Source organism: Hyaena hyaena, unplaced genomic scaffold (assembly GCF_003009895.1).
Source record: "Hyaena hyaena isolate Hyena2069 unplaced genomic scaffold, ASM300989v1 scaffold_655, whole genome shotgun sequence".
NCBI lineage: Eukaryota > Metazoa > Chordata > Mammalia > Carnivora > Hyaenidae > Hyaena > Hyaena hyaena.
Window position 1 is genome coordinate 932,282 of NW_024081289.1, and position 13,188 is coordinate 945,469.

Sequence of the window (13,188 nt, forward strand, 5' to 3'; positions counted from 1 at the left end):
TAAACAAGAGGAAATGACAATACTCTAAAATCTCGTGAGGAACATTTCCCAGGGCCCCTGGTGGACTCTGGAGGAGGATTGAGTTTTAAAAAAGTCCCTGGTTGAGAGGGCCACTCTCTCAAAGTCCACTGCCTCTGTCCTCCAGTTGAACCCCTCAGCGGATCTGCCCTGGCCTGTAGGAGCCTTAGAAAAAAGGTCTGGGGACAACTCCTGAGGCAGACAGAGATGAGCTATTTCAGGAAACTGTCTTTTCCCACACAGAGCTGCCAGAGCCAGGAGCAGCCCCTGTGCTGTGCTCAGGAGAGAGGTTCTGTGACCCCACAGCATGACACATTCTTCTCTGGGCTTGGCTTCTTGTTGCCACTGTAAAGGAGGCAGCGATTCTCTCCACAGTAGGAGTGTGAGCTCACAACGGAAGTGGCAACCCACGTTCGAAGACTGGTCACAACGTGGTGTAGACACAGAGCCACCTTCTGCAGTAGTAAAGAGAGTCAGGAGTAGGCAAGCCAACTGAGGATCGAAAGAGGTGCCTCAGAGGGGGATAGGTATATGGAAGAAAGCAGGTGTATGGGACGGACACCGCCTGCCCCTTCCTGGAAAGGGTGAGTGGCTCAGTTTAGTGAAGAATGGGGAGAGTTGGAGAAGTGGTGGGAGGTGAGGTCAGAGAATAGTCTCTCCGCAGAGAAGGGCTCTTTTTGCTTTTAAAAGAATCATTAAACGCTTTTTTTGGAAAAGATAGTACAATCACATGGTACAAAATTTAAAAGGTACAAAGGGATTACAGAGAAAGTTCTGTCTTCTATTCCCATCTCTCAATCACTCAGATGCCCCCTCTGGACACACTAAGTATCACACAATTTCTTGGAATCCTGGAAATGGAGCTGATCTGTGAATTAGCAGATAACACACCCATCACATATTTAGATGCACAGACACATATGTGTATACATTCTCCCCTTACACAAATGGCAGTATGTTGTACACACTCTTGAATACCTTACTTTATTGGGTTTAGCAGATACTGCCCAAAAGTCTTCTAAAGTGGCTATTTCAATTCAATTTACACTTCCACCAGTAATATATTTGGTGTTATGCATCTTTTATCTATCTATCTATCTATCTATCTATCTACCTATCTATCATCTGTTTATTTATTTACTCATTCATATTATTATTGCCTCACAGATTTTCTATTTTATTCAATAGGTTATAACTTAATACCCCATTTATTTACAGTTGTATTAAGGTGTATTTTGCATAAGAAAGCATACATATATATATATATATATATATATATATAGTGTATAACTAGGTAAGTTTTGACGTATGAATACACTTGTGAGACCATCACCACAATCAACATAATGAACATGTCTACCAACCACTGATGTTTCCTCATGTCTCTGCAATCTGTCCTTCCCTCTTCCATCCCCATCCTCAGGGAACCACTGGTCTGCTCTGTCACTATAGGTTATTTGCATTTTCTAGAATTTTATACAAATGGAATCCTATAGTATGTATTCTTTTTGTCTGGCTTATTTCACTCAGCATGATTATTTGGAGATTCATCTGTGTTGTTGCATGTATCAATAATTCATTTTATTGGTAAGTCGTATTCCATTTTATGGGCATACCACAAATCATTTATCCATCCAGCTGTTAATTTGACATTTGGATTGTTTATGGTTTTTGTTTATCACAAATAAAGCTGCTATGAACATTTATGTACAAGTCTTTGTGTGGACATATGTTTTCAGGTGTACAAGATGACTCAACAATTCTATACATTGCTCAGTGCTCATCATGATAAGTACTCATAATCACCTTTATCTATTTCACCCATCCCCCTACTCACCTCCCCTCTGGCAAACACCAGTTTGTTTTTCTGTATTTAAAAGTCTGTTTTATGTTTGTCTCTTTCCCCCTCCCCCCCTTTTTTGGTTTTGTTTCTTAAATTCTACATATGAGTGGATGAGCACTGGGTGTTATATGGAAACCAACTTGACAATAAACTATTTGTAAAAAAAAATTCTACATATGAGTGAAGTTGTATGGTATTTGTCTTTCTCTGTCTGACTTATTTCACTTACCATTATACCCTCTAGGTCCATCCACGTTGTTGCAAATGGCAAGATCTCATTCTTTTTATAGTTGACTAATATTCCATTATCTATCTATGTATCTATCTATCTATCTATGTATCTATCTGTGTATCTATGTATCTATGTATCTGTCTATCTATCATCTATCTATCTATCTATCTGTCTATCATCTATCATCATCTCTATCTATCTATCTACCTATCTATCTCTATCTCACGGCCTCTTTATTCTCTTTATGGCTTGAACTCACCACTCCAATGTCAAGAGTTGCATGCTGTACTGACTGAGCCATCCAGGTGCCCCTCCAGGACTCATTTAAAAAATTTTCTTCCCCCTTATTCTTACATCCAAACTATCTCCAAGTCCTGCTAGTTCTATTTCCTGATTTATCTTTTTTTTTAATGTTTATTATTTTTGAGAGAGAGACAGAATGTGAATGAGGGAGGGACAGAGAGAGAAGGAGACATGGAATCTGAAGCAGGCTCCAGGCTCTGAGCTGTCAGCACAGAGCCCAACGTGGGGCTTGAACTCATAAACTGTGAGATCATAACCTGCGCTGAAGTCGGACACTTAACCAACTGAGCCCCCCAGCTGCCCCAAGAACTCTTAATTCAGTTTATAATGAATGTTTGCTGCTATTATTATCTGATTAATTTCTGCTGATGAGCTCCATAAGAGCAAGGATTATGTATTTTTTTCTTATCATCACATATCCAGCACATAGCATGTTGCCTGGCAAATAGTAGACCCTGAAAATGAACAAAGGAAACCAAAGGGACCCCATGAAAAAAACTGCTTTTTTCCCCCCTTTTCCTGCTTATATTCTTTTTTTTTTTTTTTTTTTTATTTATTTCTAGGAGAGATAGAGAGAGACAGCGTGAGCAGGGGAGGGTCAGAGAGAGAGGGAGCCACAGACTGAAACAGGCTCCAGGCTCTGAGCTGGCAGTCAGCACAGAGCCCGACGCGGGGCTCGAACCCACGAACCGCGAGATCATGACCCAAGCGACAGTCGGACGCTTAACCAACTAAGCCACCCAGGCGCCCCTTCCTGCTTATATTCTTGCTGGGACCTACACTCCTGCCTTACCCATGCCTTGTAGAACAGATTATATATGTCTTCCTTGTAAAAGTCAAGAAGTTAATGATTTCTTTGGGCTCTTCCAGCACAATAGACAACATCTAAGGAGTGACTGGGTGGGGTTGTCATGAACATTTTCCAAGACCACTAACTCACAAAGACCCCTGGATCCAGGGCATAAGTGACTCATGGAGGACACCTAAACACTTGTCTTTGTTCCTGGATGCCTGAGAAGACACATCACTGGACTAGATTGCAATCCTCAATAAAAACCCAAATCCCAAACAAAGATGAGATTCACTCTCCTTTCCTTTCTGAGTCTCCCAAACACTGTATCTGTATTTTCACTTTCTTTATGTCTTCAGTAAACTCTATTCTCACTTCCTCTCAGCTTGCATTTGATTTGCATCCTGCGAGAAGCTGAGGACCCTCTTGGCTGGTCCTGAGGGACCCTCCTCTGGTCTTTGGACCCAGCCAGCCTGCATCAAAAACATGTGTGATCAATAAACAGCAAATAGTTTTATCATAATTTGTAATTTAAAAATTTTGTCAATACTTTAAAGCCTGCTGTCTCCTAGTGAATTAACTCTACATTCTCAGAAAGCATATTTTCCTTTTCATTGCCATACATACTCAGGGCCATTTCCAGTGTCTGAGAAACCACTGAACACATATTTATTGAATGGATGAATAAAAGGTCCATGTCATTGAGAAAGGGTTCATTTCATTGAGTAATGTCTCATTATGTATCAGTGTATCATTGAGAATCTTATATGCCAACCTAAAGAGTTTGGATCTTATCCTACATAAAAAAGAAGGAGTCATATAGTATGATTGGCATGTTGGAAGCATCTCTCTGATAACTGACTTACAGGGGGCTGGGAGATCAGTCAAGAGATGATTTGCATTGACATCAACCATAGAAACACATTTTTCTAGATCTAAACAAAAGCAAACAAACTATTGGTACTACACCAGAATAAAAAGCTTTTGCACAGCAAAGGAAACCATAAGCAAAACAAAAAGACAACCCAATGGGAGAAGATATCTGCAAATGATATGTCCAATAAGGGGTTAATATCCAAAATATAAAAATAACTTACAAAATCAACACAAAACCCCCCAAATAATACAATTACAAAGGCAGAAGATATGAACAGACATTTTTTCCCCCAAAGAAAGCATCCAGATGGCTAATAGACACCTGAAAAGATGCTCAACATCACTCATCATCAGGGAAATACAAAGCAAAATCACGATGAGCTAGCACCTCACACCTGCCCAAATGGCTAAAATAATCTTTTAAAACGTTAAAAAAAATTTTAATGTTTTAGTTATTTCTGAGAGAGAGAGAAAGAGAGAGAGAGAGAGATAGCATGAACAGGGGAGGGTCAGAGAGAGAGGGAGACACAGAACCTGAAACAGTCTCCAGGCTCTGAGCTAGCTGTCAGCACAGAGCCCGACGTGAACCCACGAACCGTGAAATCATGACCTGCGCTGAAGTCCGATGATTAGCCGACTGAGCCACCCAGGCGCCCCTAAAATAAGAAACATAAGAAACAACAAGTGTTGGTGAAGATGTGGAGAAAAAGGCACTATTGGTGGGAATGCAAATTGGTGCAGCCACTGTGGAAAACAGTAGGGAATTTCCTCAGAAAATTAAAAATAGAATTACCATATGATCCAGTAATTCTACTACTGGGTATTTATCCAAAGAAAACAAAAACTCTAGTTCAAAAAGGTATATGCACCCCTATGTTTATTGCAGCGTTATTTACAATAGCCAAGATATTGAAGCAACTCAAGTGTCCATCCACAGATGAATAAAGAAGATGTGTAATATATATACAGTGGAATATTATTCAGCCACAAAAGGAATGGGATCTTGCCATCTGCAACAACGTGGATGGACCTAGGGTATAAATGCTAAATGAAATAAGTCAATCAGAGAAAGATACATACCATGATTTCACTCATATGTGGAATTTAAGAAACAAAACAGGGGTGCCTGCCTGGCTCAGTTAGTAGACCATGTGACTCTTGATCTTGGGATTCTGAGTTTGAGCCTCACGCTGGGTGTAGAGATTACTTAAAAATAAAATCTTGGGGGACCCAGATGGCTCAGTCAGTTAAGTGTTTGACTCTTGATTTCGGCTCAGGTCATGATCTCATAGTTGGTGAGATGGAGCTCCAAGTTGGGCTCTGTGCTGACAGCGCAGGGCCTGCTTGGGATTCTGTCTGTCTCTGCCCTTCTCCACTTGTGCTTTCCCTCTCAAAATAAATAAATAGACTTAAAAATATTATCTTAAAAATAATAAAAAGAAGAAACAAGTGAACAAAGAAAAAAGGAGGCAAATAAAAAACAGACTCTTAAATGTAGAGAACAGACTGATGGTTGCCATGGGGCAGGCAGGTGAGGGATGGGTGAAACAGATAAAGGGGATTAAGAGTACTCTTGCCATGATGAGCACTGAGTGATGTATAGACTTGTTGAATCGCTATATTGTACACCTGAAACTAATATAACATTGTATCTTAATCATACTGGAAAGAAAAGAAAACCATTTTTAAAAAAAGGAGATAGGATTTACAATTGTCCGGTAAAGGGATAATGAGAAATGAAGCAAAAGTGGATAACCAAGAGATTTGTGTAGGAGGCATTAAGAAGGTAGCATTTTATTTTTCATTTATAAAATTTTGGTAAAATATGGATAACATAGAAGTTACCATTTAAGACAATTTTAAGTGTACAGCTCAATGGCATTAATTTCATTCCCATAATTGTGCGACCATCACCACCACCCATCTCCAGAGCTTTTTGACATTTACAACTGACACTCCATACCTATTAAATACTAATTTCACATGAGCCCTCGGCAATCACCAAACACTTATCATTCTTCTTTCTCTTCAAATTTTTATTTAAAATCTAGTTAGTTAACATACAGTGCAATATTGGTTTCAGGAGTAGAAAATTCAGTGATTCATCACTTACATGCAACACACAGTGCTCATCGTAACAAACACCCTCCTTAATGCCCATCACCCATGTAGCCCATCCCCCACCCATCTCCCTCCATCAGCCCTCAGTTTGTTCTCTATAATTAAGAGTCTCTTATGGTTTGTTTCCCTCTCCCTTTCCCCCACTTCCCGTATGTTCTCCTGTTTTGTTTCTTAAATTCCACATTATCAGTGAAATTATTTGTCTTTCTCTGACTTATTTAGCTTAGTGCAATACTCTCTAGCTCCATCCATATCATTGCAAATGGCAAGATTTCATTATTTTTAAATATTTATTTTTGAGAGAGAGAGAGAATCTGAAGCAGGTTCTGCACTGTCGGTGAAGAGCCTGTTACAGGGCTGGGTTCCACAAACCATGAGATCATGACCTGAGCCGAAATCAAGAGTTGGACACTCAACAGACTGAGCCACTCAGGCGCCCCAAGATTTCATTTTTTTAATGTTAATTAATTAATTAATTAAGTTTTAAGAGAGGGGGGAGAGAGAGAGACAGAGCACGAGTGGGGGAGGGGCAGAGAACGAGAGAGATGCAGAATCTGAAACAGGCTTGAGTCTCTGAGATGTCAGCACAGAGCCTGATGTGGGGCTCAAACTCATGAACCATGAGATCATGACCTGAGTCAAATTTGAACGCTTAACTGACTGAGCCACCCAGGAGCCTCAGATTTCATTCTTTGTGGTGGCTGAGTAATATCCCATTGTATGTGTAGATGCCACATCTTTATCCATTTTTCAGTCCATGGGCATTTGGGCTTTTTCCATAGTTTGATTATTGGGATAATGTTGCTTTAAACATTGGGATGCATGTACCCCTTCGAATCTATATTTTTCTGTCCTTTGGGTAGTAGTGGTGCAATTGCTGTGTCATAGGATAATTCTGTTCCTAACTTTTTGAGGAACCTCCATACTGTTTTCCAGGGTGGCTTCACCAGTTTGCATTCTGACCAACAGTGCAAGAGAGTTCCCTTTTCTCCACATCCTTGCCAACACCTGTTGTTTCTTGTGTTATTAATTTTAGCTATTCCAACAGGTGTGAGGTTGAATCTCATCATGGTTTTGATTTGTATTTCTCTGATGATGAGTGATGTTGAGCCTCTTTTCATGTGTGTTAGCCATTTGTATGTCTTCTTGGGAGAAATGTATGTCTGTTAAAGTCTTCTGCCCATTTCTTAACTGGATTAATTGTTTTTTGTGTGCTGAGTCTGATAAACTGTTTATAGATTTTGGATATTAACCCTTTATCAGATATGACATTTGCAAATATCTTCTCCCATTTTGTAGGCTGCCTTTTAGTTTGTTGATTGTTTCCTTGGCTGTGCAGAAGCTTTTTATCTTGAAGAAGTCCCAATAATTAATTTTTGCTTTTCCTTCCTTTGCGTTTGGAGATGTGTTTAGAAAGAATTTGTTCTGGTTGAGGTCAAAGAAGTTGCTGCCTGTATTCTCCTTTAGGATTATATTTATTTACTTTAACAATGTTCTTCCAATCCATGAGCATGAAATGTTTCTTTGTATCTTCTTCAGGTTCTTTCCAAATGTTCTATAGTTTTCAGCGTACAGATCTTTCACCTCTTTGGTTAGGTTTATTCTTAGGTTTCTTATGGTTTTTGGTGCAGTTGTAAATGGGATCAATATTTTTAATTTTTAACAGATTACTCTGAGACCTCTGACTCTGGTCATTGGGTGCAATTAATCACAATAAGATTTTTTTTTTAAGATAGTGAATTGGGTGTTGGCATGCTGACTTGGAAGTGATATGTCCAGTGAGCTATTAAATATATGGATCTGGAATTTAAAAAAAAATTTTTTTAATGTTTTTATTTATTTCTAGGAGAGAGACAGAGAGAGACAGCGTGAGCAGGGGAGGGTCAGAGAGAGAGGGAGACACAGAATCTGAAGCAGGCTCCAGGCTCTGAGCTGACAGTCAGCACAGAGCCCCACGTGGGGCTCGAACCCACAAACCGCGAGATCATGACCTAAGCGAAAGTCGGACGCTTAACCGACTAAGCCACCCAGGTGCCCTGGATCTGGAATTTTGAAGAGCATTTTGAGGTAGAGATAAATATTTGAGACTCATTAGGCTAGAGATTTGGTCTGGTCCAGGACTCCAATCCAGCGACTCTTCTGTCCTCTCTGGTTTGGTTGGATACATTGAAATTCCTCCAAGGAAACACCTGGGAGCCATTTTTCATCTTCCTGTTCTCTCACCTCCATTCCCACTCAATTCATCACTAATTTTTTTCTTTTTTTTCTTTTTTCTTTTTCAGAGAAAGAGTGAGTCAGGGAGGAGCAGAGAGAGGGGGACAGATGATCCAAAGCAGGCTCTGTGCTGACGGCAGTGAGTCAGATACAGGGCTCCAGCCACACCATGAGATCACAACCTGAGCCAAAGTTGGACGCTCAACCAACTGAGCCACCCAGGCACTTGGATTCATCACTAAATCTTGCCATGTATTTCCAAATGCCTTCTAAACATATCTTGAGTCTATCTCCTCTTATCCCAACCACCAGTACTTTAAGTTCAGGCCCACGTCATCTGGTTTCTGGACTACGAAAACAGCTTCCTTTTTAAAAATTTTTTTACAAATAAAAATTTTTACAATAAAAATTTTTTTATTGTCAACTTGGTTTCCACATAACACCCAGTGCTCATCTCCACAAGTGCCCTCCTCCATGCCCATCTCCCCTCTCCCGCCCCCACACCGATCAGTCCTCAGTTTGTTCCCAGCATTCAAGAGTCTCTCATGGTTTGCCTCTCTCCTTCTCCCTCACCATTTCCCCCCCCTTCTCCCCCACAGTCCTCCGTTAAGTTCCTCTTAATCCTCCTATACTTGCAAACATATGATATTTGTCCTTCTCTGCCTGACTTATTTCGCCCAGCATAACAACCTCAAGTTCCATCCATGTTGCTACACGTGTCCAGATTTCATTCTTTCTCATTGCCATGTGGTATTCCATCGTATAGATAAACCACATCTTCTTGATCCATTCGTCCGTTGATGGGCACTTAGGCTCTTTCCATGTTTTGGCTGTTGTTGAGAGTGCCTCTATGAACGTTGGGGTGCATGTGCCCCTATGCATCAGAACTCGTATATCCCTTGGGTAAATTCCTAGCAGCGCTATTGCTGAGTCATAGGGGAATTCTATTGTTAATTTTTTGAGGAACCTCCACACTGTTTTCCAGAGGGGCTGTACCCGTTTACATTCCCACCAACAGTGTAGGAGGGTGCCCGTTTCTCCACATCCTTGCCAGCATCTAGAGTCCTCGGATTTGCTCATTTTAGCCACTCTGGCTGGTGTGAGGTGGTTTTGATTTGTATTTCCTTGATGAGGAGGGATGCTGAGCATCATTTCATGTGTCTGTTGGCCATGTGGATGTCCTCTTTGGAGAAGTGTCTGTTCATATCTTCTGCCCATTTCTTCACTGGGTTGTTTGTTTTTCAGGTGTGGAGTTTGGTGAGTTCCTTATAGATTTTGCATATTAATCCTTTATCTGATATGTCATTTGCAACTATCTTTTTCATTCCGTCGGTTGTCTATTAGTTTTATGGATTGTCTCCTTTGCCTTGCAGAAACTTTTAATCTTGATGAGGTCCCAATAGTTTATTTTTGCTCTTGATTCTTTTGCTTTTGAGGATGTGTCAAGTAAGAAATTGCTGCGGTGGAGTTTGCTTCCTGCTTTCTCCTCTAGGCAAAAACAGCTTCCTAATGGATTCCCCTGTTTCTAATTTTGTCGCCTCCAAATCCACTCTCCAGAGAGTCACCAAACATGATTTACCTAAAACACAAACAATACTATGCCATGTCCTTATTTAAAAACCTGAATTGTTTCCTCATTGTTGCCCATAAGATAAGGTCCAAACTCCTTAATATGGTAGAAAGGCTCTCTGTGATCCGCCCCTGATCAACACCTCAGCCTCTTCTCTGATGCCTTCTCCTTTGGTAATGTGTTTCGACAACCCCAAGTATATGCAGTCCCTCTGCTACCCAGCTGTTTCATGTTGGAGTCTCTGCCATCCGTGTCCCCTATACCTCACATGGCTTTCTCTCTCTCTTGGTTAGACTCAACTCAGGCTCTTCTTTGCCCAGAATGTTTTCCTGATGACCACCCCCACTCTGATAATGTCATACGCCTCTTTTTTCTCACAGTATATACAGATACTATTGTTGTAGCTACCATATCGTGCCCAAAATACTTGTTTATGTATCTGTCTCCTTTATTTTTATTAAAAATTGTAATATTTATTTATTTTTGAGAGAGAGTGAGAGAGAATAAGTGGGGGAGGGGCAGAAAGAAAAGAAGATACAGAATCCAAAGCGAGCTCCAGCCTCTGAGCTGTCAGCAAAGAGCCCAACATGGAATTCAAACTCATGAGCTGTGAGATCACGACCTGAGCTGAAGTCGTATGCTTAACCGAGACACCCAAGTGCCTCTGTATCTGTCTCCTTTAATGGCCTGTTGGCTTACTGAGCACAGGGATTATGTCTTATATATTCCTATAGCCCGAACACAGTGATTATCAATATTGTTTGCAGAATGAATGCATGCTATAAAGGAATCTGATGTTTGAATAGTAAACAAAACACATAAGAAACTTTTTAAAAAGTTTTTATTTAAATTCCAGTTAGTTAACATATAGTATATTAGTTTCAGGTGTATAGTATAGTGATTCAACACTTCCACACATCACCCGGTGCTTATCATAACATATAGGAAACTTTTAAGGGAAATTCAAAGCAGTATTGCACATGACTGGCACAAAATATGCATGGGAAAGGCTCCAAATTCTGTGGGCTAGAGCAAACTGTGAGGGAAAAATATTTCCTCTTCCCTTGGTGATATTAGGGCTGTTGCTAGTATGAAATATATATGTATTTTATTTTGCAATTAGTAATTAGTATTCTAGAAACTTGCTACTCAAAGTGTATTACCTGGACCAACAATATTGGCTTCACTTGAGCATTTGTTAGACCTGCCATCTCAGGCCCCACTCTAGACCTGCAGAATTGAAATCTGCATTTTAACAAGATCCTCAGGTCATTCCATGTGCATTCAGGTTTGAGAAACACTGTCTTAAGAAACTACTTTTGGGGCACGTGGGTGGCTCAGTCGGTTAAGCGTCCGACTTCAGCTCAGGTCATGGTCTCTCAGTTTGTGGGTTTCAGACCTGCATCGGGCTCTATGCTGACAGCTCAGAGCTTGGAGCCTGCTTCAGATTCTGTGTCTCCCTCTCTCTCTGCCCCTCCCCCACATGTGCGCAGACACGTGCACGTGTGCTTTCTCTCTCTCTCTCTCTCTCTCTCAAATAAACATTAATAAAAAACAACTATTAGTGAAAAGGGGGATGAAGCTTGTGAGCTTAGGTTCGTAGTCCCTCTCACTCCTTCAGGAAGCACTGCTGTGCAAGGTTTGCCTGGCCGGACATTCCAGAGCTTGACCTCAGGAAGGTGTGGTGGCAAAAGACTCAATCTAGCAGCTGTTCCAGGTCAGGTTTAGAGACTGAGCACCTCTCGGGTTGGGTCAAACAGGAACTGTCTGGGGCCTGAAACTGGGCTTGGCTAAATAGGTCCAAATGGAGTCCAGCCAGGATTAGGCAAGGAAGGGTGGCAGGAGGTGGACCTGGATGGAACCGAGAGGGGAGACAATGAGGGGCCTGGTCAGTGAGCATAGGTCAGGGCCAGAGGATCAGATGAGCCAATTCCTGGGGTTGGGGCAGGGATTGGGGCTGGGCGCTCAGCTTCGGGAATGGGGCGAGGCACAGGGTTGGAGTAAGGGTCAGGACATTGAGTGTAAACAACATTCTGAGTGATCCAAAGCAATAATTTACCTTTTGAACGGGTGGCTGTGCTAAAGTGTCCTGCTTTATGCTGCAGTTGGCAAACTTATGCCTTAGGTCTCTTGTGCTCATAAGGACAACTCACAGGGAGCATGGGGTGGAGTGGCAGAAGACCTGGTGCCTTCCCAGCATCTCAGTGTGCTCTTCTCATCATATATATTTGTTGTTGACTCCTGCATGCACCATCTTATGTTGAAATGTGCTATTCCGGTATTTCACAGCAAAAATAATGGAAGCCATCAGAGATATGTTAGAATGCAAAATGTGATATGTATTAAGAAGTTGCCCTTTTCTTCTGTCAGGGAAGAGAATTGTGGATCAGGATTTGGAGCTTGCATCTGGCCTGGGAGGGCTGAGTGACCTTCTGGAGACTCAGGAAGAAGTCAAGTGTTCCTTAGCACAGTCCTGTTAGGGTTATCATTTTGCAAGGAATACAGTAAAAAATCTTAACATCATAGCAATATATGCTTTCTTTTTTTTTTTTTTAATGTTTTTTTTATTTCTGAGAGAGAGGGAGAGACAGTGTGAGCAGGGGAGGATCAGAGAGAGAGGGAGACACAGGATCTGAAGCAGGCTCCAGGCTCTGAGCTAGCTGTCAGCACAGAGCCTGATGCGGGGCTCGAACCCATGAACCATGAGATCATGACCTGAGGTGAAGTTGGATGCTTAACCAACTGAGCCACCCAGGCGCCCCAATATATGCTTTCTTGATATGAAACTGGATTTTATAGATTTTGGAGAAAAATTAATCCTCACTAGGATGAGGTATGCTTGCTTTTTAGGTAACTTGTGAGAAAATTGGCTACAGCACACAACGTCTACTTCATTCATGAAATCAGAGATAATTTCTCCCCACTTTGGATCTGGTAAAATCCGGACAGAGGAAAGTTTCTATTAAAATTTGGCTAAAATCTAAAGTTGGAACATGGGTAGAGAGAGAGGAAGGGTCCACAGGAAATCCTTTTCTTCTGAAATCTAGGTCTACAAGGACTCTTTTGCTTGTGTGATACAAGGGAATGGCTTCTTTAGATAAAACGACAGTTCTGGTCTTCTTCTGGACTGCCGTGGTGAAGCTCTCCGTGAAAGCACAAGGGAATGATATTTTCCCCCCCTCTGGAGAAGAAGCCCAGAGAGGCAGGAAGGCGGACATGAG